Genomic DNA, 20,837 nt, shown 5'->3' with positions numbered 1-20,837 from the left:
AAACAACAGAATACATTTCTTCTCAAGTGCTCATGGAACATTCTCCAGGATAGATCATATCTTGGGTCACAAATCAAGCCTTGGTAAATATAAAAAAAATGAAATTGTATCAAGTATCTTTGCTGAACACAATGCTATAAGACTAGATATCAATTTCAGGAAAGGGCTTCCCTGGTGGCACAGTGGTTGAGAATCTGCCTGCTAAGGCAGGGAACACGGGTTTGAGCCCTGGTCTGGGAAGATCCCAAATGCCACGGAGCAACTAGGCCCTTGAGCCACAACTACTGAGCCTGCACGTCTGGAGCCTGTGCTCCACAACAAGAGAGGCCACGATAGTGAGAGGCCCGTGCACCACGATGAAGAGTGGCCCCCAATTGCCACAACTAGAGAAAGCCCTCGCACAGAAACGAAGACCCAACACAGCAAAAATAGATAAATAAATTAATAAACTCCTACCCCCAACATCTTCTTTAAAAAAAAAAATTCAGGAAAAAACTGTAAAAGATACAAACAAATGGAGGCTAAACAATGCACTAATAAATAACCAAGAGATAACTGAAGAAATCAAAGAGGAAATCAAAAAATACCTAGAAACAAATGACAGTGAAAACATGACGACCCAAAACCTATAGGACGCAGCAAAAGCAGTTGTAAGAGGGAAACTTATAACAATACAATCCTACCTCAAGAAACAAGAAACATCTCAAATAAACAACCTAACCTTATATCTAAAGCAATTATAGAAAAAGAACAAAAAACCGCAAGTTAGCAGAAGGAAAGAAATCATAAATATCCGATCAGAAATAAATGAAAAAGAAATGAAAGAAACAATAGCAAAGATCAATAAAACTGAAAGCTGGTTCTTTGAGAAGATAAGCAAAATGGATAAACAATTAGCCAGATCCATCAAGAAAAAAAGGGAGAAGACTCAAATCAACAGAATTAGAAATGAAAAAGGAGAAGTACCCACTGACACTGCAGAAATACAAAGGATCATGAGAGATTACTACAAGCAACTATATACCAATAAAATGGACAACCTGGAAGAAATGAAAAAGTTGTTAGAAAAGCACAACTTCCGAGATTGAAACAGGAAGAAATAGAAAATATAAACACACCAATCGCAAGTACTGAAATTGAAACTGTGATTAAAAATCTTCCAACAAACAAAGGACCAGGACCAGATGGCTTCACAGGCGAATTCTATCAAACATTTAGAGAAGAGCTAACGCCTATTGTTCTCAAACTCTCCCAAAATATAGCAGAGGGAGGAAAACTCCCAAACTCATTCTATAAGGCCACCATCACCCTGATACCAAACCCAGACAAAGATGTCACAAAAAATAAAGCTATAGGCCAATATCACTGATGAACATAGATGCAAAAACCCTCAACAAAATACTAGCAAACAGAATACAACAATACATTAAAAGGGTCATACACCATGATCAAGTGGGGGTGTATCCCAGGAATGCAAGGATTCTTCAATATACGCAAATCAATCAATGTGATACATCATATTAACAAACTGAAGGATAAAAACCATGTGATCATCTCAATAGATGCAGAAAAAGCTTTCGGCAAAATTCAACACCCATTTATGATAAAATCCCTCCAGAAAGTAGGCATAGAGGGAACTTACCTCAACATAATAAAGGACATATATGACAAAACCACAGCCAACATCATCCTCAATGGTGAAAAACTGAAAGCATTTCCACTAAGATCAGGAACAAGACAAGTTTGCCCACTCTCACCACTCTTATTCAACATAGTTTTGGAAGTTTTAGCCACAGCAATCAGAGAAGAAAAAGAAATAAAAGAATCCAAATCGGAAAAGAAGAAGTAAAACTGTCACTGTTTGCAGACGAGATGATACTATACATAGAAAATTCTAGATGCCACCAGAAAACTACTAGAGCTAATCAATGAAGTTGGTAAAGTAGCAGGATACAAAATTCTTGCCCAGAAATCTCTTGCATTCCTATACACTAATGATGAAAAGTCTGAAAGAGAATTTAAGGAAACACTCCCATTTATTTTTGCAACAAAAAGAATAAAATACCTAGGAATAAACCTACCTAAGGAGACAAAAGACCTGTATGCAGAAAATTATAAGGCACTGATGAAAGAAATTAAAGGTGATACAAATAGATGGAGAGATATACCATGTTCTTGGATTGGAAGAATCAACATTGTGAAAGTGACTCTACTACCCAAAGCAATCTACAGATTCAGTGCAATCCCTATCAAACTACCAATGGCATTTTTCACAGAACTAGAACAGAAAATTTCACACTTTGTATGGAAACACAAAAGACCCCAAATAGCCAAAGCAATCTTGAGAATGAAAGACGGAGCTGTAGGAATCAGGCTCCCTGACTTCAGACTATACTACAAAGCTACAGTAATCCAGACAGTATGGTACTGGCACAAAAACAGAAATATAGATCAATGGAACAGGATAGAAAGCCCTGAGATAAACCCATGCACATATGGTCACCTTATCTTTGATAAAGGAGGCAAGAGTATGTGATGGAGAAAAGGCAGCCTCTTCAATAAGGGGTGCTGGGATAATTGGACCCATACATATAATAGAATACAATTAGAACACTCCCTAACACGACACACAAAAATAAACCCAAAATGGATTAAAGACCTAAATATAAGGCCAGACACTATAAAACTCTTAGAGGAAAACATAGGCAGAACACTCTATGACATAAATCACAGCAAGATCCCTTTTGACCCACCTCCTAGAGAAATGGAAATAAAAACTAAAATAAACAAATGGGACCTAATGAAACTTAAAAGCTTTTTCACAGCAAAGGAAACCATAAGAAAGACAAAAAGACAACCTCAGAATGGGAGAAAATATTTGCAAATGAAGCAACTGACAAAGGATTAATCTCCAGAATATACAAGTAGCTCATGCAGCTCAATATCAAAAAAGCAAGCAACCCAATCCAAAAAGGGGCAGAAAACCCAAATAGACATTTCTCCAAAGAAGATATACAGATTGCCTACAAAAACATGATAGGATGCTCAATGTCACTAATCATTAGATAAATGCAAATCAAAACTACAATGAGGTATTTCCTCACACCCAGAATGGCCATCATCAAAAAATCTGCAAACAGTACATGCTGGAGAGGGTGTGGAGAAAAGGGAACCCTCTTGCACACTTGGTGGGAATGTAAATTGATACAGCCAATTGAGAACAGTGTGGAGGTTCCTTAAAAAACTAAAACTAGGGCTTCCCTGGTGGCGCAGTGGTTGAGAGTCCGCCTGCCGATGCAGGGGACACGGGTTCGTGTCCCGGTCCGGGAGGATCCCACATGCCGTGGAGCGGCTGGGCCCGTGAGCCATGGCCGCTGAGCCTGTGCGTCCAGAGCCTGTGCTCCGCACCGGGAGAGGCCACAACAGTGAGAGGCCCGCGTACAGCAAAAAAACAAACAAACAAAAAAAACAACAACAAAAAAAACCTAAAACTAGAATTACCATATGACCTAGCAATCCCACTACTGGCCGTATACCCTGAGAAAATCATAACTCAAAAAAGAATCATGTACCACAATGTTCATTGCAGCTCTATTTACAATAGCCAGGACATGGAAGCAACCTAAGTGTCCATCAACAGATGAATGGATAAAGAAGATGGGGCACATATATACAATGGAATATTACTCAGCCATAAAAAGTAACAAAATTGAGTTATTTGTAGTGAGGTGGATGGACCTGGAGTCTCTCATACAGAGTGAATTAAGTCAGAAAGAGAAAAGCAAATACCGTATGCTAACACATTTATATGGAATCCAAAAAAAATGGTTCTGAAGAACCTAGGGGCAGGACAGGAATAAAGATGCAGATGTAGATAATGGACTTGAGGACATGGTGAGGGGGAAGGGTAAGCTGCGACTAAGTGAGAGAGTGGCATTGACATATATACACTACCAAATGTAAAATAGATAGCTAGTGGGAAGCAGCTGCATAGCACAGGGAGATCAGCTTGGTGCTTTGTGACCATCTAGAGGGGTGGGATAGGGTGGGTGGGAGGGAGACGCAAGAAGGAGGGGATATATGGATATATGTATACATATAGCTGATTCACTGTTATACAGCAGAAACTAACAATACATTGTAAAGCAATTATACTCCAATAAAGATTTTTTAATTGTATAAATTGACATTGTCTTCAGAAAATAGCGGCTTTAAACATAAAAATTAAAATTTTAAGGGTATAATTTACAATTTTATGAAAGATTTAGAATAAATCATGGCCAATAAACCTGATTAACATTGACACAAAGAATCCTCAACAAAGCACAAACTGCATTCAACAATACATTAAATGGATCATACATCATGATCAAGTGGAATTTATGCAAGGATGGTTCAACATCTGCAAAATAATCAATGTGATATACCACATTAACAAAATGTAGGATAAAAGTTATATGATCATCTCAATAGATGTGGCAAAAGCATTTGACCAAATTCAGCATCCATTTATAATAAAAACTCTGAGTAATGTGGGTATTGAAGGAACATACCTCAATATAATAAAGGCCATATATATATCAGCTGAAAGCTTTTCCTGTAAGATCAGTAGCAATACAAGGTGCCCACTCCTGCCACTTTTATTAAACATAGAATTGGAATACCTAACCACAGAAATCAGAGAAGAAAAAGAAATAAAATCAGCCAAATTCAAAAGGAAAAAGTAAAACTGTCACTATTTGCTGGTGACATGATATTATACGTAGGACACCTTGAAGATTTTACCAGAGATCTTATAGAGCTAATAAACAAATTCAGTAATGTTACAGGATACAAAATCAATGTACAAATATCTGTTGCATCTCTTACACTAACAACAAACTATCCGAAAGAGAAATTAAGAAAACAGTCTCATTTGCAGTAACATCAAAAAGAAAAGTACCTGTATTTAACCAAGGAGTTGGAAGACCTGTACACTGAAAATTATCTCTAGTTAAAGAAATTGAAGAAGACGAATAAATGGAAAGATATTTCATGTTCATGGATTGGAAGAATTAACATTGTTAACATATTCTCAAAGCGATCTACAGATTCAGCGCAATCTCCATCAAAATTCCAATGGCATTTTTCACAGAAGTAGAACAAACAATCCTAAAAAATTCATATGAAGCCACAAAAGCAATCTTAAGAAAGAACAAAGCTGGTGACACCATGCTCCGTGGTTTCAAACTATATTATAATGCTCTAGAAATCTTTTTTGGTTTTTAGCTCATTTTATTCAATTTAATCACCTCTGAATTGTGTAGAAGTTTTTTACATCTTTAGTCACATTTCTAAGAAACAAAGTGATGGAAGAGATGTTTTTAAAGCTACAGGTGCTGGAGGGCAAGGGCTAAGTATAGGCTTGACAAGTAGACAAAGCCTCCCGGGTTTACTCAGAAGTTCAGAGAGGAAAGTGTTCTCTGCACACACCTATGCAGTGTTGGCATAAAAACATAGATCAATGGAACAGAATAGAGAGCCCAGAAATAGACCCACGTTTATAAAGTCAATTAATTTACAACAAAGGAGGCAAGAATATACAATGGGGAAAGGAGTCTCTTCAATAAATTGTGTTGGGAAAACTGAACAGCTACATTCAAAAGAATGAAACTGGATTGCTATCTTACACCATACATAAAAATTAACTCAAAGTAGATTCAAGACTTGAACATAAGACCTGAAATCATAAAACTCCTAGAAGAAAACATAAGCAGAAACTCGTTGATATACATCTTCACAATGATATTTTTTGGATTTCACACCAAAAGCAAAAGCAACAAAATAAACAAGTGAACTACATCAAACTAAAAATGCTTCTGTACAGCAAAGGAAACCATGAACAAAATGAAAGGGCAAGCTACTGAACTGCAGAAAATAATTGCAAATAATATATTTGATAAATTGTTAATATCCAAAATATGTGAAGAACTGATACAGCTCAGTAGTAAAAAATCAAACAATTTTATTAAAAATGGGCATAGGATCTAGATGGACATTTTCCAAAGAAGGCATATAGATCACCAACAGGTGCATGAAAAGATACTCAACATTACTAATCATCAGGGAAATACAAATCAAAATCCCAATGTTATATCATCTCATACTATTGAGGTTCCTCAAAATATCAAAAATAGAACTACCATACAGTTCAGCAATTCCACTTCTGGGTATTTATCCAAAGGAAATAAAAACACTAACTTGAAAAGATATCTGCCCCCCTATATTCATTGCAACATTATTCATTAGCCTAGATATGGAGACAATCTAAGTGTCCATCGATGGATGAATGTATAAAGAAAATGTGATAGGTAGATAGATAGATAGATAGATAGATAGATAATAGAATTATTCAGCCATAAAAAAGAATGAAATCTTGCCATTTGCAACAACATGGATGGACATGGACCTTGAGGGCATTTTGCTTAGTGAAATAAGTCAGAGAAAGACAAATACCGTATGATCTCATTTATATGTGGAATCTTAAAAAACAAAAGACAAGCTCATGCATGCAGAAAGCTGATTGGTGAGGCCAGAGGAAGGGGCTGGGGGGTTGGCATATCACGTGAAAGGAGTCAAAACTTATAAACTTCCAGTTATAAAATAAGTCATGGGGATGTAATGTACAGCATGGTGACTATAGTTAATATTAATAATACGGTATTGCATATTTGAAAGTTGCTAAGAGAGTATAAAAAGTTCTTATCACAAGAAAAAAATTTGTACATATGTATGGTGCCGGATATTTACAAAACTTATTGTGGTGATCATCTTGCAGTATTTACATATATCAAGTCATTCTGAGTACACCTAAAGCTAAGACAACGCTATATCTCAATTTTAAGAAAAAGCCCATATTTTACAACATAGCATCTAAATTATCTTTGTAAAGAAAACCAAAAATTGCCATATTAAATTTTTTTAATATATTGGAAACATTATATCTTTAACCAATGAAATATAATTAATCCTATATGTGGTAGCATAATTTGAGAAAAAATTGTTTTCAAAAAATAATGTGGGAGGGGTAATTAATAATTGCCTTTGAGGTAAAATATAAAGTACAGTTGACCCTTCACAACACAGTGATTAGAGGCTCAGTTGAAAATCCACATACAATTTTATAATTTTACATTTGCTCCCCTGCCTCCACTGCCAATCCATGGTTCTGCCTTTGCAGATTCAACCAACCATGGATCCAGCAGTACTGTAGTACTTATCTATCTACTGAAAAAAGTCCATGTGTAAGTGGACCACACAGTTCAAGCTCATGTTGTGCAAAGATCAACTGTATATGGAAATCTTTTTGGTTATATGTTATCCTTTTCATGACAGGAACATGGGCAGTTAGAAATTCAGTGTTACAGAATGGCTCAGCTTTATGCTCTTTGCGTGGATTGTTTCATTTCCAGACTTTGAAGTCATTTCTTACCCTTTAAGTTCTGTATTATTTTAATAGCTGAAGTTACTCTAATGCATGGGAGGTATGCCTTTCTTTTTCAAAGTTTAGAACAGCGCTTCTCTAATATGTACATTAATCACATGGCATCTTGTTAAAATGCAGATTCTGATTCATTAGGTCTGGTGCAGAGCCTGATATCGTGCATCTCTAATGGCCTCCCAAGTAATGATGCTGCTGGGCCTGGACTGTGCTCTACCAAGGAGTAGACTATTACTGATGTGCCCATATTCTTGAAATTTGAAGAAACATCATCAATCTTATTGACAAATTTTTATCCTCTTTAAGATAATTGGATTTTTTAAAGACTCCTCATCAATATGTATGCTTAAAAAAAAGGATGTGGGGTAATACTAAGCTTTAAAAAAAAGTAAAGATTTTTATTATATTCTTTACACTGTTTAATGTTCATAATCTTTCCCCATATCCCAAATCGGCTATTGTTGCCTTAGAAACTCCTTTATAAGACTGTAAATATATGCAGTTACTTCTCTATTTCTAGGAGTAACTGTGGAAGCAGGATACTGAGCAAAGATAATCCCAAATTGCTGTTAAAAGTGGATAGAAAATGGATTTGATGTAATTTTGTATTTAGGATGATTTGGGAACACAGTTGCCCTACTGCAGCCTCCATCCCAAAGTACAGAAGTACTGTAGTAGTCACTTTTTAGGATCACTAAACATCATTTAAAATACTTGATTAAAAATGGCCAACAAGGTTAGTGTAGTCTGCTACAGTTTTCTGTTTCTTAGCTCTCAACTAAGAATAGAATATGATCCCAATTGGTCTGATGGGCTCCATCTACATCTTCCTTTTCCCTTCCAATCTTTTTTTCTTTTTCTTTCTTTCTTTCTTTCTTTCTTTCCTCCTTCCTTCCTTCCTTCCTTCCTTCCTTTCTATTTCTTTCTTTTTCTGTCTTTCTCCTGCGTTGGGTCTTCGTTGCTGTGTGCAGGCTTTCTCTAGTTGTGGCAAGCCAAATCTCCTTTCTTAACGAATTCTTCTACCATACTTTCCAGACTTGGAATCCACAGCCTTTGCCCTCTCCTTTGCTACTGCTCAAACTTGTTTTGCCTGTCTGGACTGTGTGGTTTCAAGAAAACAAGTGTTTTCACTTATTTGTAGTAATTTTCTTTTCATAAATGCATGATTTTCTTTACTCCAGGTAAATTATTGCAGGATAAGTGAGAGTTTGCTAAGTTTGCTAGAATAATTTCCATAATTTATATACTTATTACCCGTGACAAAATATATTTTTTTATTTTCTTCCAAAAAGGATATTTACTATTTGGTATAACTTAAGCCTATTTTTAATGTTATATTAATAATGAGTGATCCAGAAACTTTGTAATATTTAACCTGTCTGTTTAAATGAATGTTACAGAAGTTTTTTGGACTTGCTGTAGATAGTTGCCAGTTAGGTGCTGAAGAGTGTAATGATGGGGGGAAAAATGAAACATCACATTAATTTGAATTTTTTCTACCTGGCTTTCAAATTCTTGAGCATTCAAAGAATTCTACAAAAACATTTTACATAGTAACTAATAAATCAGAAAGATTATTTGATTCATTGAGAGAACACATTTATAAAATTTAGATCCATCCCAGAAAAATAGGAGGTCACCTAATAAGTTTTACAGAGATCTTCCCTCAGGTGAAAACAGCTGTGCTACAGAAAGAAACTGTCCTCAATGCAAAAGTTAAGATACATCCAAAAATGTATGACTTGTTATAAAATCAATTTCTGAGACAATATTACATGGAATCAATACATGCTCTGCGTATTACCTCAAATTCTAGGGTGCTAGAGGCCAGGACCACTTTTTCTCATACAATCTCATTCTGTGAAAAAGAGTTTACATTATTCACTTGAGGCTAAGTCCTTTCAGGGTTAAACAGATTGCACACAAATATAGAATCTGCTTATCTGCTGGATGATCTATAAGACCTCAAAGGTAAAGTAGTTTCTTGCACCAAATTCTTGTTTCAAGTTCCTAATGAGAATCAGGAGAGCCATAATTCATGAACCTAATTGTCAGCTTACTTCCCTTCTCCTCTATCATTGATTTTATCCCATTTTTATGCCACTCTTGCTTCCTTTTGGTTTGACGTCACTGTTTTATTCAGCCCTTTTCCCTTCCTCTGTTGAGCAAATAGCTAACTGGTGAGAGCCACAGACAAGTAAATTTTCTTTCTTTCTTAGAAGAGATGAGAGAAAGGTTTGCTTTTATCATTAAAAGGTATCTTCTTTCTGTTGCGTTTCTTTTCAGAGATGTCCTTTCTTCTGAAAAGTATTCAATGAATATTTAGATATCAATAACCTGAACTAAGATAAGTGGGCAGTAGACATCCAAGAGGACACTAGGATTCTTGCTCTCTGTGTTAGATTATTGAGGTTTTCTCATACCTTCCCTGTTTTAATGTAAAATAATGTGAATTGATAGGCTGTTGCTTTGACATAGGTGCCAACAATGTAATGTCCCCCTTATCCTTTTATCAGGCTACCTAGCTTCTCTACCTTATAACAGCTCTGAATCCAAAGCTGGGGGAATTTTTTAGCCCAATGGGAAATAATCACAGAATCTGTTCATTTTAAGTGCAGAGAGGAAAATTATTCTTTGACAGAAGAAAAAATACATTTTACTTAATTTTTTAAAGAAATTCAATTTCAACTTGTAAATATTAATTCTGTAAAGGCATTTATCTCTTCCCTTGACCAGGATATTTTTGGCATATGAAAGAGAAACCAACAAAAAATATAATCAGATTTTGAAAAATTATGAAATGTATTGTCTTAAGCCATTTAACCCACTCAACTTCTGTCTTTGAATGAAATGAATTGGAACTTCCTCTTTTTGACTGAAGTATTCTTTTTTTTCTTGACTCATTTTTTCTTATATAGCAGGTTCTTATTATTTGTCTATTTTATACATATTACTGTACAAAGGTCAATCCCAATCTCCCAATTCATCCCACCAGCACCACCACCTCCCACACTTTCACCCCTTGGTGTCCATACTTTTGTTCTCTACATCTGTGTCTCTATTTCTGTCTTGCAAACTGGTTCATCTGTACCATTTTTCTAGATTCCACATATATGCATTAATATACGATATCTGTTTTCCTCTTTCTGACTTACTTCACTCTGTAAGACATTCTGTAGGTCCATCCATGTTTCTACAAATGACCCAATTTCATTCTTTTTTATGGCTTAGTAATATTCCATTGTATATATGTGCCACAACTTCGTTATCTATTCATCTGTCAATGGGCATTTAGGTTATTTCCATGACCTGGGTATTGTAAATAGCATTGCAGTGACCATTGGGGTGCGTGTGTCTTTCTGAATTATGGTTTTATCTGGGTATGTGCCCAGTAGTGGGATTGCTGGGTCATATGGTAATTCTATTTTTAGATTTTTTAAGGAACTTCCATACTGTTCTCCAGAGTGGCTGTATCAATTTACATTCTCATCAACTGTGCAAGAGGATTCCCTTTTCTCCACATCCTCTCCAGCAGTTACTGTTTGTGGATTTTCTGAAGATGCCCATTCTAACTGGTGTGAGGTGATACCTCATTAATAAGTTTTGATTTGCATTTCTCTAATAATTAGTGATGTTGTGCATCTTTTCATGTGCTTCTTGGCCATCTGTGTGTCTTCTTTGGAGAAATGTCTAATTAGGTCTTCTGCCCATTTTTGGATTGAGTTATTTGTTTTTTTTAATATTGAGCTGCATGAGCTGTTTATATATTTTGGAGATTAATCTTTTGTCCGATGATTCGTCTGCAAATATTTTCTCCGATTCTGAGGGTTGTCTTTTGGTCTTGTTTATGGTTTCCTTTGCTGTGCAAAAGGTTTGAAGTTTCATTAGGTTCCATTTGTTTATTTTTGTTTTTATTTCCATTACTCTAGGAAGTGGGTCAAAAAAGATGTAGCTGTGATTTGTCAGAGAGTGTTCTTCCTATCTTTTCGTCTAGACTTTTATAGTGTCTGGTCTTACATTTAGACGTCTAATCCATTTTGGTTTTATTTTTGTGTATGGTGTTAGAGAGTGTTCTAATTTCATTCTTTTACATGTAGCTATCCAGTTTTCCCAGCACCACTTATTGAAGAGACTGTCTTTTCTCCATTTTATATCCTTGCCTTCTTTGTCATAGATTAGTTGAATATAGCTGCGTGGGTTTATCTCTGGGCTTTATATCTTGTTCCATTGATCTATGTTTCTGTTTTTGTACCAGTACCATATTGTCTTGATTACTGTAGCTTTGTAGTATTGTCTGAAGTCAGGGAGTCTGATTCCTCCAACTCCGCTTTTTTCCCTCAAGATTGCTTTGGCTATTCGGGGTCTTTTGTGTCTCCATACAAATTTTAATATTTTTTGTTCTAGTTCTGTAAAAAATGCTATTGGTAATTAGATAGGGATTGCATTGAATCTGTGGATTGCTTTGGGTAGTATAGTCATTTTCACAATATTGATTCTTCCAATCCAAGAACATGGTATATCTCTCCATCTGTTGGTATCATCTTTAATTTCTTTCATCAGTGTCTTATAGTTTTCTGCATACAAGTCTTTTTTCTCCCTAGGTAAGTTTATTCCTAGGTATTTTATTCTTTTTGTTGCAATGGTAAATGGGAGTGTTTCCTTAATTTCTCTTTCAGATTTTGCATGATTAGTGTATAGGAATGCAAGAGAGTTCTGTGCATTAATTTTGTATCCTGCAACTTTGCCAAATTCATTGATTAACTCTAGTAGTTTTCTGGTGGCATCTTTAGGATTCTCTATGTATAGTATCATGTCATCTGCAAACGGTGACAGTTTTACTTCTTCTTTTCCAATTTGTATTCATTTTATTTCTTTTTCTTCTCTGATTGCCTTGGTAGGACTTCCAAAACTATGTTGAATAACAGTGCTGAGAGTGGACATCCTTGTCTTGTTCCTGATCTTAGAGGAAATACTTTCAGTTTTTTAAAATTGAGAATGATGTTTATTGTGGGTTTGTTGTATATGGCCTTTATTATATTGAGGTAGGTTCCCTCTATGCCCACTTTCTGGAGATTTTTATCATAAATGGGTGTTGAATTTTGTCAAAAGCTTTTTCTGCATCTATTGAGATGATCATATGTTTTTTATTCTTCAATTTGTTAATATGGTGTATCACATTGACTGATTTGCATATATTGAAGAATCCTTGCATCCCTGGGATAAATCCCACTTAATCATGGTGTATGATCCTTTAATGCGTTGTTGGATTCTGTTTGCTAGCATTTTGTTGAGGATTTTTGCATCTATATTCATCAGTGATATTGGTCTGTAATTTTCTTTTTTTGTAGTATCTTTGTCTGGTTTTGATATCATGTGATGGTGGCCTCATAGAATGAGTTTGGGAGTGTTCCTTCCTCTGCAGTTTTTTGGAAGAGTTTGAGAAGGATGTGTGTTAGCTCTTCTCTAAATGTTTGATAGAATTCCCCTGTGAAGCCATCTGGTCCTGGACTTTTGTTTGTTGGAAGAATTTTAATCACATTTTCAATTTCATTACTTGTGATTGGTCTGTTCATATTTTCTATTTCTTCCTGGTTCAGGCTTGGGAGGTTATTCCTTTCTACGAATTTGTCCATTTCTTCCAGGTTGTCCATTTTATTGGCATAGAGGTGCTTGTAGTAGTCTCTTAGGATGCTTTGTATTTCTTCGATGTCTGTTGTAATTTCTCTTTTTTCATTTCTAATTTTATTGATTTGAGTCCTCTCCCTCTTTTTCTTGATGTGTCTGGTGAATGGTTTATCAATTTTGTTTATCTTCTCAAAGAAGCAGCTTTTAGTTTTATTGATCTTTGCCATTGTTTTCTTTGTTTCTATTTCATTTATTTCTGCTCTGATTTTTATTTCTTTTCTTCTGCTAACTTTAGACTTAACTTCTGCTTCCTGGACTTGGGTGGCTATCTCCTTTCCCATGTTAGGGAAGTTTTCAACTATAATCTCTTCAAATATTTTCTCGGGTCCTTTCTCTCTCTCTTCTCCTCTGGGACCCCTATTATGTGAATGTTGTTACGTTTAATGTTGTCCCAGAGGTCTCTTAGTCTGTCTTCATTTCTTTTCATTCTTTTTTCTTTATTCTGTTCTGCAGCAGTGAATTCCACCATTCTGTCTTCCAGGTCACTTATCCGTTCTTCTGACTCAGTTATTCTGCCATTGATTCCTTCTAGTGTAGTTTTCATTTCAGTTATTGTATTGGTCATCTCTGTTTGTTTGTTCTTTAATTCTTCTGAATTAAATGTCTCTGTTAAACATTTCTTGCATCTTCTCGATTTTTGCCTCCCTTCTTTTTCCGAGGTCCTGGATCATCTTCACTATCATTATTCTGAATTATTTTTCTGGAAGGTTTCCTATCTCCACTTCATTTAGTTGTTTCTCTGGGATTTTTTCTTGTTCCTTCATCTGGTATATAGTCCTCTGCCTTTTCATTTTGTCTATCTTTCTGTGAATGTGGTTTCTGTTCCACAGACTGCAGGATTGTAGTTCTTGCTTCTGCTGTCTGCCCTCTGGTGGATGAGGCTATCTAAGAGGCTTTTGCAGTCTTTCTGATGGGAGGGACTGTTGGTGGGTAGAGCTGGGTATTGCTCTGGTGGGCAGAGCTCAGTAAAACTTTAATCTGCTTTTCTGCTGATGAGTGAGGCTACAGGGTCTTTGGTGGGGCTAATGGTGGACTTCAGGAGGGCTCATGCCAAGAAGAACTTCCCAGAACTTCTGCTGCCAGTGTCCTTGTCCCTGCGGTGATCCACAGCCAGCACCCCTCTGTAGGAGACCCTCCAACACTAGCATATAGGTCTGTTTCAATCTCCTATAGTGTCACTGCTCCTTCCCCCTGGGACCTGATGCACACACTACCTTGTGTGTGCCCTTCTTGTGTGGAGTCTCTGTTTCCCCCAGTCCTGTCAAAGTCCTGCAATCAAATCCCACTAGCCTTCAAAGTTTGATTCTCTGGGAATTCCTCTTCCCATCGCCAGACCTCCAGGTTGGGAAGCCTGATGTGGGGCTCAGAACCTTCCCTCCAGTGGGTGTACATCTGTGGTATAATTGTTCTCCAGTTTGTGAGTCACCCTCCCAGCAGTTATGGGATTTGATTTTATTGTGATTGCGCCCCTCCTACCATCTCATTGTGGGTCTCCTTTTTCTTTGGATGCGGGGTGTCTTTTTTGATGAGTTCCAGTGTCTTCCTGTCGATGATTGTTCAGCAGTTAGTTGTGATTCTGGTGCTCTCGCAAGAGGGAGTGCTGATTGAAGTATCCTTGATTTACAATGTTGTATTAATTTCTGCTGTACAATAAAGTGGTTCAGTTATACAATTGTATATTATTTTTCATATTCTTTTCCATAATATGTTATTACTTCCATAATATGTTATTACATAATATGTTATTATATATAATATAATATATATTATATTCAAGATATTGAATATAGTTCCCTGCACCAAAGATTTGGACATTGTTGTTTATCTATTTTATGTATAGTTGTTTGTATGTACTAATCTCAAACTCCTAATTTATCCCTCCCCCCATTTCCTCTTTGGTAACTATAAGTTTGTTTCCTGTCTGTGTGTCTGTTTCTGTACTGTACACAAGTTCTTTTGTACCATATTTTAGATTCCACATTTAAGTGATATCATATGATATTTGTCTTTCTCTGTCTTACTTCACTTAGTATGATAATCTCTAGGTCCATCCATGTTGTGGCAAATGGCATTATTTCGTTCTTTTTTATGGCTGAGTAGTATTTCATTGTGTGTATATATATATATATATATATATATATATATATATACCACATCTTCTTTATCCATTCATCTGTTGATGGACATTTAGTTTGCTTCCATGTCTTTGCTATTGTAAATAGTGCTGCTGTGAACATTGGGGTGCATATATCTTTTTGAATTAGAGTTTTTTCTGGTTATATGCCCAGGAGTGGGATTGCTGGGTCATATGGAAACTCTTGTTTTTAGGTTTTTAAGGAACCTCCATGCTGTTCTCTGTAGTGGTTGCACCAATTTACATCCCCACCAACAGTGTAGGAGGGTTCCTTTTTCTTCACAACTCTCCAGCATTTATTATGTATAGATTTTTTGATGATGGTCATTCTGACCAGTGTGAGGTGATACCTTATTGGAGTTTGGATTTGCGTTTCTCTGATAATTAGCGATGTTGAGTATCTTTTCATGTGCCTATTGGCCATCTGCATGTCTTCTTTGGGAAATGTCTATTTAGGTCTTCCACCCATTTTTTGATTGCACTGTTTGTCTGTTATTGAGTTGTATGAGATGTTTGTATATATTGGAATTTAATCCCTTGTGAGTCACATCATTTACAAATATCTTCTCCCATTCCGTAGGTTGTCTTTTCATTTTGTTTATGGTTTCCTTTTCTGTGCAAAAGTTTATAACTTTGATTAGGTCCCATTTGTTTATTTTTGCTTTTATTCATATTGCCTTGGGAGACTGACCTAAGAAAACATTGGCACAATTTATGTCAGAGAACTTTTTGCCTATGTTCTCTGCTAGGAGTTTTATGGTGTAATGTCTTATATTTAAGCCTTTAAGCCATTTTGAGTTTATTTTTGTGTATGGTGTAAGGGAGTGTTCTAGCTTCATTGATTTACATGTGACTGTCCAGCTTTCCAAACACCCACCACTTGCCAAAGAGATTGTCTTTTCTTCATTTAATATTATTGCCTTCTTTGTCAAAGATTGACCATAGGTGTGTGGTTTATTTCTGGGCTCTCTATTCTGTTCTGTTGATCCATATATCTGTTTTTGTGCCAATACATGCTGTTTGATTGCTATAGCTTTGTAGTATTGTCTGAATTCTGGGAGGGTTATGCTTCCAGGTTTGTTCTTTTCCCTCAGGATTGCTTTGGAAATTCTGGATCTTTTATGGTTCCATATAAATTTTAGGATTATTTGTTGTAGTTCTGTGAAAAATATCATGGGTAATTTGATAAGTATCACATTAAATCTGTAGGTTGCTTTGGGTAGTATGGTCATTTTAACAATAGTGATTCTTCCATTTCAAGAGCATGGAGTATCTTTTCATTTCTTTAAATCATCATCAATTTCCCTTATCAATGTTTTATAGTTCTCAGCATATAAGTCTTTTACCTACTAGGTCAGGTTTATTTCTAAGTATTTTATTCTTTTTGATGCAATTTTTAAAGGGATTTTTTTTTTTTTACTTTCCCTTTCTGATATTGTTAGTGTAAAGAAATGCAACAGATTTTTATATGTTAATCTTGTATCTTGCTACCTTGCTAAATTTGTTTATCAGTTCTAGTAATTTTTGTGTGGACTCTTTAGGGTTTTCTATATATATAATAACCCTGTTATCTACATATAATGACAGTTTTACTTCCCTTCCAATTAGGATACATTTTATTTTCCTGTATGATTGCTGTGGCTAGGACTTCCAGTACTATATTGAATAGAAATGGTGAGAGGGAGCATCCTTGTATTGTTCCAGATTTTAGTGAGAAGGCTTTCAACTTTTCACCACTGAGTATTATGTTGGCTGTAGGTTTGTCATAAATAGCTTTTATTAAGTTGAGATATGTTCCCTCTATACCCACTTTGGTAAGAGTTTTTTATCATGAATGATGTTGAATTTTATCAAATGCTTTTTCTGCATCTATTGAGATGATCACGTGGTTTTTTTCCACTTCTTTTATTGATGTGGTGTGTTGCATTGAATGATTTGTGTATGTTGAACCATCCTTGTGTCCCTGGGGAGAATCCAACTTGGTCGTGGTGTATGATTTTTTATGTGTTGAATTTGGTTGCTGATATTGTGTTAAGAATTTTTGTATCTATATTCAAAAAGATATTGGCCTGTAATGTTCTTTTTTGGTAGTGTCTTTGTCTGGTTTTGGTATCAGGGTGATGGTGGCTTCATAAAATGACTTTGGGAGTGTTCTGGATCTGTATAAGTTCTTTGTATGTTTGGTAGAATTCCCAAGTGAAGCCATACAGTCCTGGACTTTTGTTTGCAGGGAGTTTTTAAATTATCAATTCTATTTTACTTCTAGCTATAGGTCTGTTTAAATTATCTATTTCTTCTTCATTCAGTTTTGGAGGGCTATATGTTTCTAGAAACTTGTTCATTTCTTCTGGGTTGTCCAGTTTGTCACATATAATTATTCTAGTATTCTCTTATGATTTTTTTTTTTTTGTGGACATTCCTCTTTTGTGCCAGAATGTGTGTCTGCAAACTTGGGAAGAGGAGATATGTTTCCCACCAATTATAATGTGAGGCACTACCCTAGGTTACAGTCACGAGTTTGGGAACAGATTCTACAAAGGCCAATAAGAAGGGCAGTTTCTTTGTAAAAGCAAAGTGGTGTCTTTGATCACAGGGGCAAAGGGGAAGACAAACATAACAACTAGAATGGCAGTGTGGGCCTACCCAGCCCTACGTATCTGCTTCGTTCTCTAAGGATTCCTTTGAGGATAAAGCCAACCAGAAAAGCAGTTTTCAGAAGTCCATGAGCTTCAAGTTTTCTGTAAATACTTGAAGTTAACTTAATGAATGCTGAAGGTAATATATAATTAGTAATTCACTTCCACATTTTAATCATCTTCAAAGAGCTTCATTGTTATATCAAATGAATGTTTCTTTAAGTTTATATTAATGCTTATTTATCTTTCTCATATATTGGATTTCAATTTTTAATTCTATTTTTTTAAAAAAAGATTCCATTACTACTAGAAAAAATAAGTATTGCTTCAAAATAGAAAAATATACTGGTCTTAGAAGAGTCAGTGACAGGCCTAAATATTGAATCACTCTCCACAATATTCTTGAGGAAACTGCTATATAACAAGTATTGTGCTGTGACAGTGCTCGTTCATAGTGATGCCTCCCTCACCAAGAGAAATATGAAAGTCTCCAAAATTAACACAGTCAGCTCTTACATGGGGTAGGCACCCTGAAGTGTTAGCTGGGGCAGGCATACTGTAAATAACTGACGGGTCCCCATTTGGTTGTAGTCTGTCTATTGTAGTCAGTTTCCTAAGTAGGAACTGGAACTGCGTTTTCCAGCTCCAGAGTCAGTAGCTCTGAGTGGCTACCGAGGACGTCAGAAGTGGCTCATCCTTTGTAAGATGAGCACACTACACACCAGATTCAAAGACTTAGTGCACACTACACACCAGATTCAAAGACTTAGTGCAAAGGAATGTACAATCCATGGGTATTGGGTTAAGTAAAAAATTTAAAACTAGTTTTCCTACTTCTTTTCCTTTTTTTAAGGTAGCTTCTACAAAATTCAAAATTACCTGTGTGACTCACATTATATTTCTATGGACAATGCTGGACTTGAGTAATAGATTTTAGAAAGCTCTCTGTTGTTACAAAAAATAAGTGTGATGTGAGTTTCAGTTACTTAGGAGACTCTCTAACCAGAACACATGATTTTCTTGACAGTGAGGGGTAAATGAGGCATTACTGAACTTGAACACCACTGGAATTGTTACCTTTTTAAAGGTTTCATCTCAGAGCCAGAATTAAAATTGTATTTAGGGAAAACATGTACTTCTCTCTAGTCTTTCTCACCGGCCCTAAACTAAAATAAGGGAATATTTACTAAGTATATGAGGCTATTCTATTTCTTGTTTTGGAGGGAATCAGAAATATAATACAGGGATAGAAAAAGGGTTCCTGGAGTGAGACTAATTGAACATTTGAAATTACTTTAAAAGAATCATTTATTTCCTAGTTCAGTGACTCTTACTGTTATAAATACTTCTTCATTGTCCATTTTGTAACTGTGCTTCTGGAGTTTAATTTCTGTACTTAATTATGTTCACCTCTGATGCTATCTTCTTGTCTGTCCTTGTAGGAAAAAGGAAGTTGGTGCCGGACCCACCACTCACCAGAAAAAAACAACCAGTCGATCAGTGCAGAAGCACTAATTATTTTCCACAAACCCATGTGTCAGTTTATCTTTTGATTCTATTAATATGTTAAGATCTACAGTAAATTCATACAGCAACTATGGAAAACAGTATACATGTTACTCAAAAAATTAAAAATAGTGCCACCGGGGCTTCCCTGGTGGTGCAGTGGTTGAGAGTCCGCCTGCCAATGCAGGGGACATGGGATCATGCCCCGGTCCGGGAAGATCCCACATGCCACGGAGCGGCTGGGCCCGTGAGCCATGGCCGCTGAGCCTGCACGTCCGGAGCCTATGCTCCGCAACGGGAGAGGCCACAACAGTGAGAGGCCCGCGTACCTCAAAAAAAAAAAAATAATAATAGTGCCACCATATGATTCAGCAATTCCACAATAGGTATATATCCGAAGGAAACGAAATCACCCTATGAAGAGATAACTGCACCTCCCTGTGTATTGCAGCATTATTTACAACAACCACGACATGGAAGGAACCTAAGTGTTCAGTGATGGATGAATGGATAAAGAAAATGTGAGATATATATAGGTATATATATATATATATATACACACGCACACACATACACACAAATGTATATACATACACATATACACACATACAGTGGAATACAATTCAGCCATGAAAAAGAAGGAAATCCTGCCATTTGCAACAACGCTTATGGAACTTGAGGGCATTATGCTAAGTGAACAAGCCATACAGAAAGAGACAAATGCTGAATGACCTCACTTATATATGGAATCCAAAAATCCACACTCACAGAAAAAGAAATCAGCTTTTTGGTTGCCAGAGGCAGGGGGTGGGGATGATGGGGGAATTGGGTGAAGGGTGTCAAAAGGTACAAAATTCCAGATATAAGATAAATGAATATTGGGATATAATGTACGGCGTAGTGACAATAATTAGTAATTCTTTATTGTATACAGCTGACACTCTGTATCTGATGGTTCTGCATCAGCATCCCTGGATACAGAGGGCCGCCTGTGCTCTGCTATATAATATAAAGGACTTGAGAATTCAGAGTTTTATTTGCAGGGGAAGGGGGTGGGAATCTGGAACCAATCCTCCTAGGATATCAAAGAAAACTGCATTGGCAAATTGCTAAGAGAGTAGGTCTTCAAATTTCTGATCATGAAGAAGAAGAGGAAAACTTTTGGTAACTATGAGAGGTGATGGATGTTAAGAAATTTATTGTGGTAATCATTTCACAATGTATACATTATCAACTCATGCTGTACACCTTAAACCTATACAGTGTTATACAGGCATACCTCAGTTTTCTTGTTCTTCACTTTGTTGCACTTTGCAGATATTGCATTTTTTACAGATTGAAGATTTGTGGCAACCCTGCATCAGCAAGTTTATTGACGCCATTTTTCCAACAGCAT

At 36.1% G+C, this 20,837-nt stretch overlaps 1 protein-coding gene across 1 annotated transcript in view; it reads left to right on the top strand.

The window, feature by feature from the left end:
• Positions 1-19,457, top strand: part of LOC309826418 (membrane cofactor protein-like) — a gene marked incomplete at its 5' end in the record, with an annotated part of 53,437 nt that extends 33,980 nt beyond the window's left edge. Inside the window, one exon of the mRNA XM_082660556.1 lies at positions 19,378-19,457. The remainder of the gene's footprint in view (positions 1-19,377) is intronic.
• Between the last annotated feature and the right edge of the window lie 1,380 nt (positions 19,458-20,837).

The sequence above is a fragment of the Grampus griseus genome (assembly GCF_964374135.1).
Source record: "Grampus griseus genome assembly, chromosome: 1".
Lineage (NCBI taxonomy): Eukaryota > Metazoa > Chordata > Mammalia > Artiodactyla > Delphinidae > Grampus > Grampus griseus.
The sequence above is the reverse complement of the archived record's forward strand: the minus strand, read 5'-3'. Positions and strand labels throughout refer to the sequence as shown.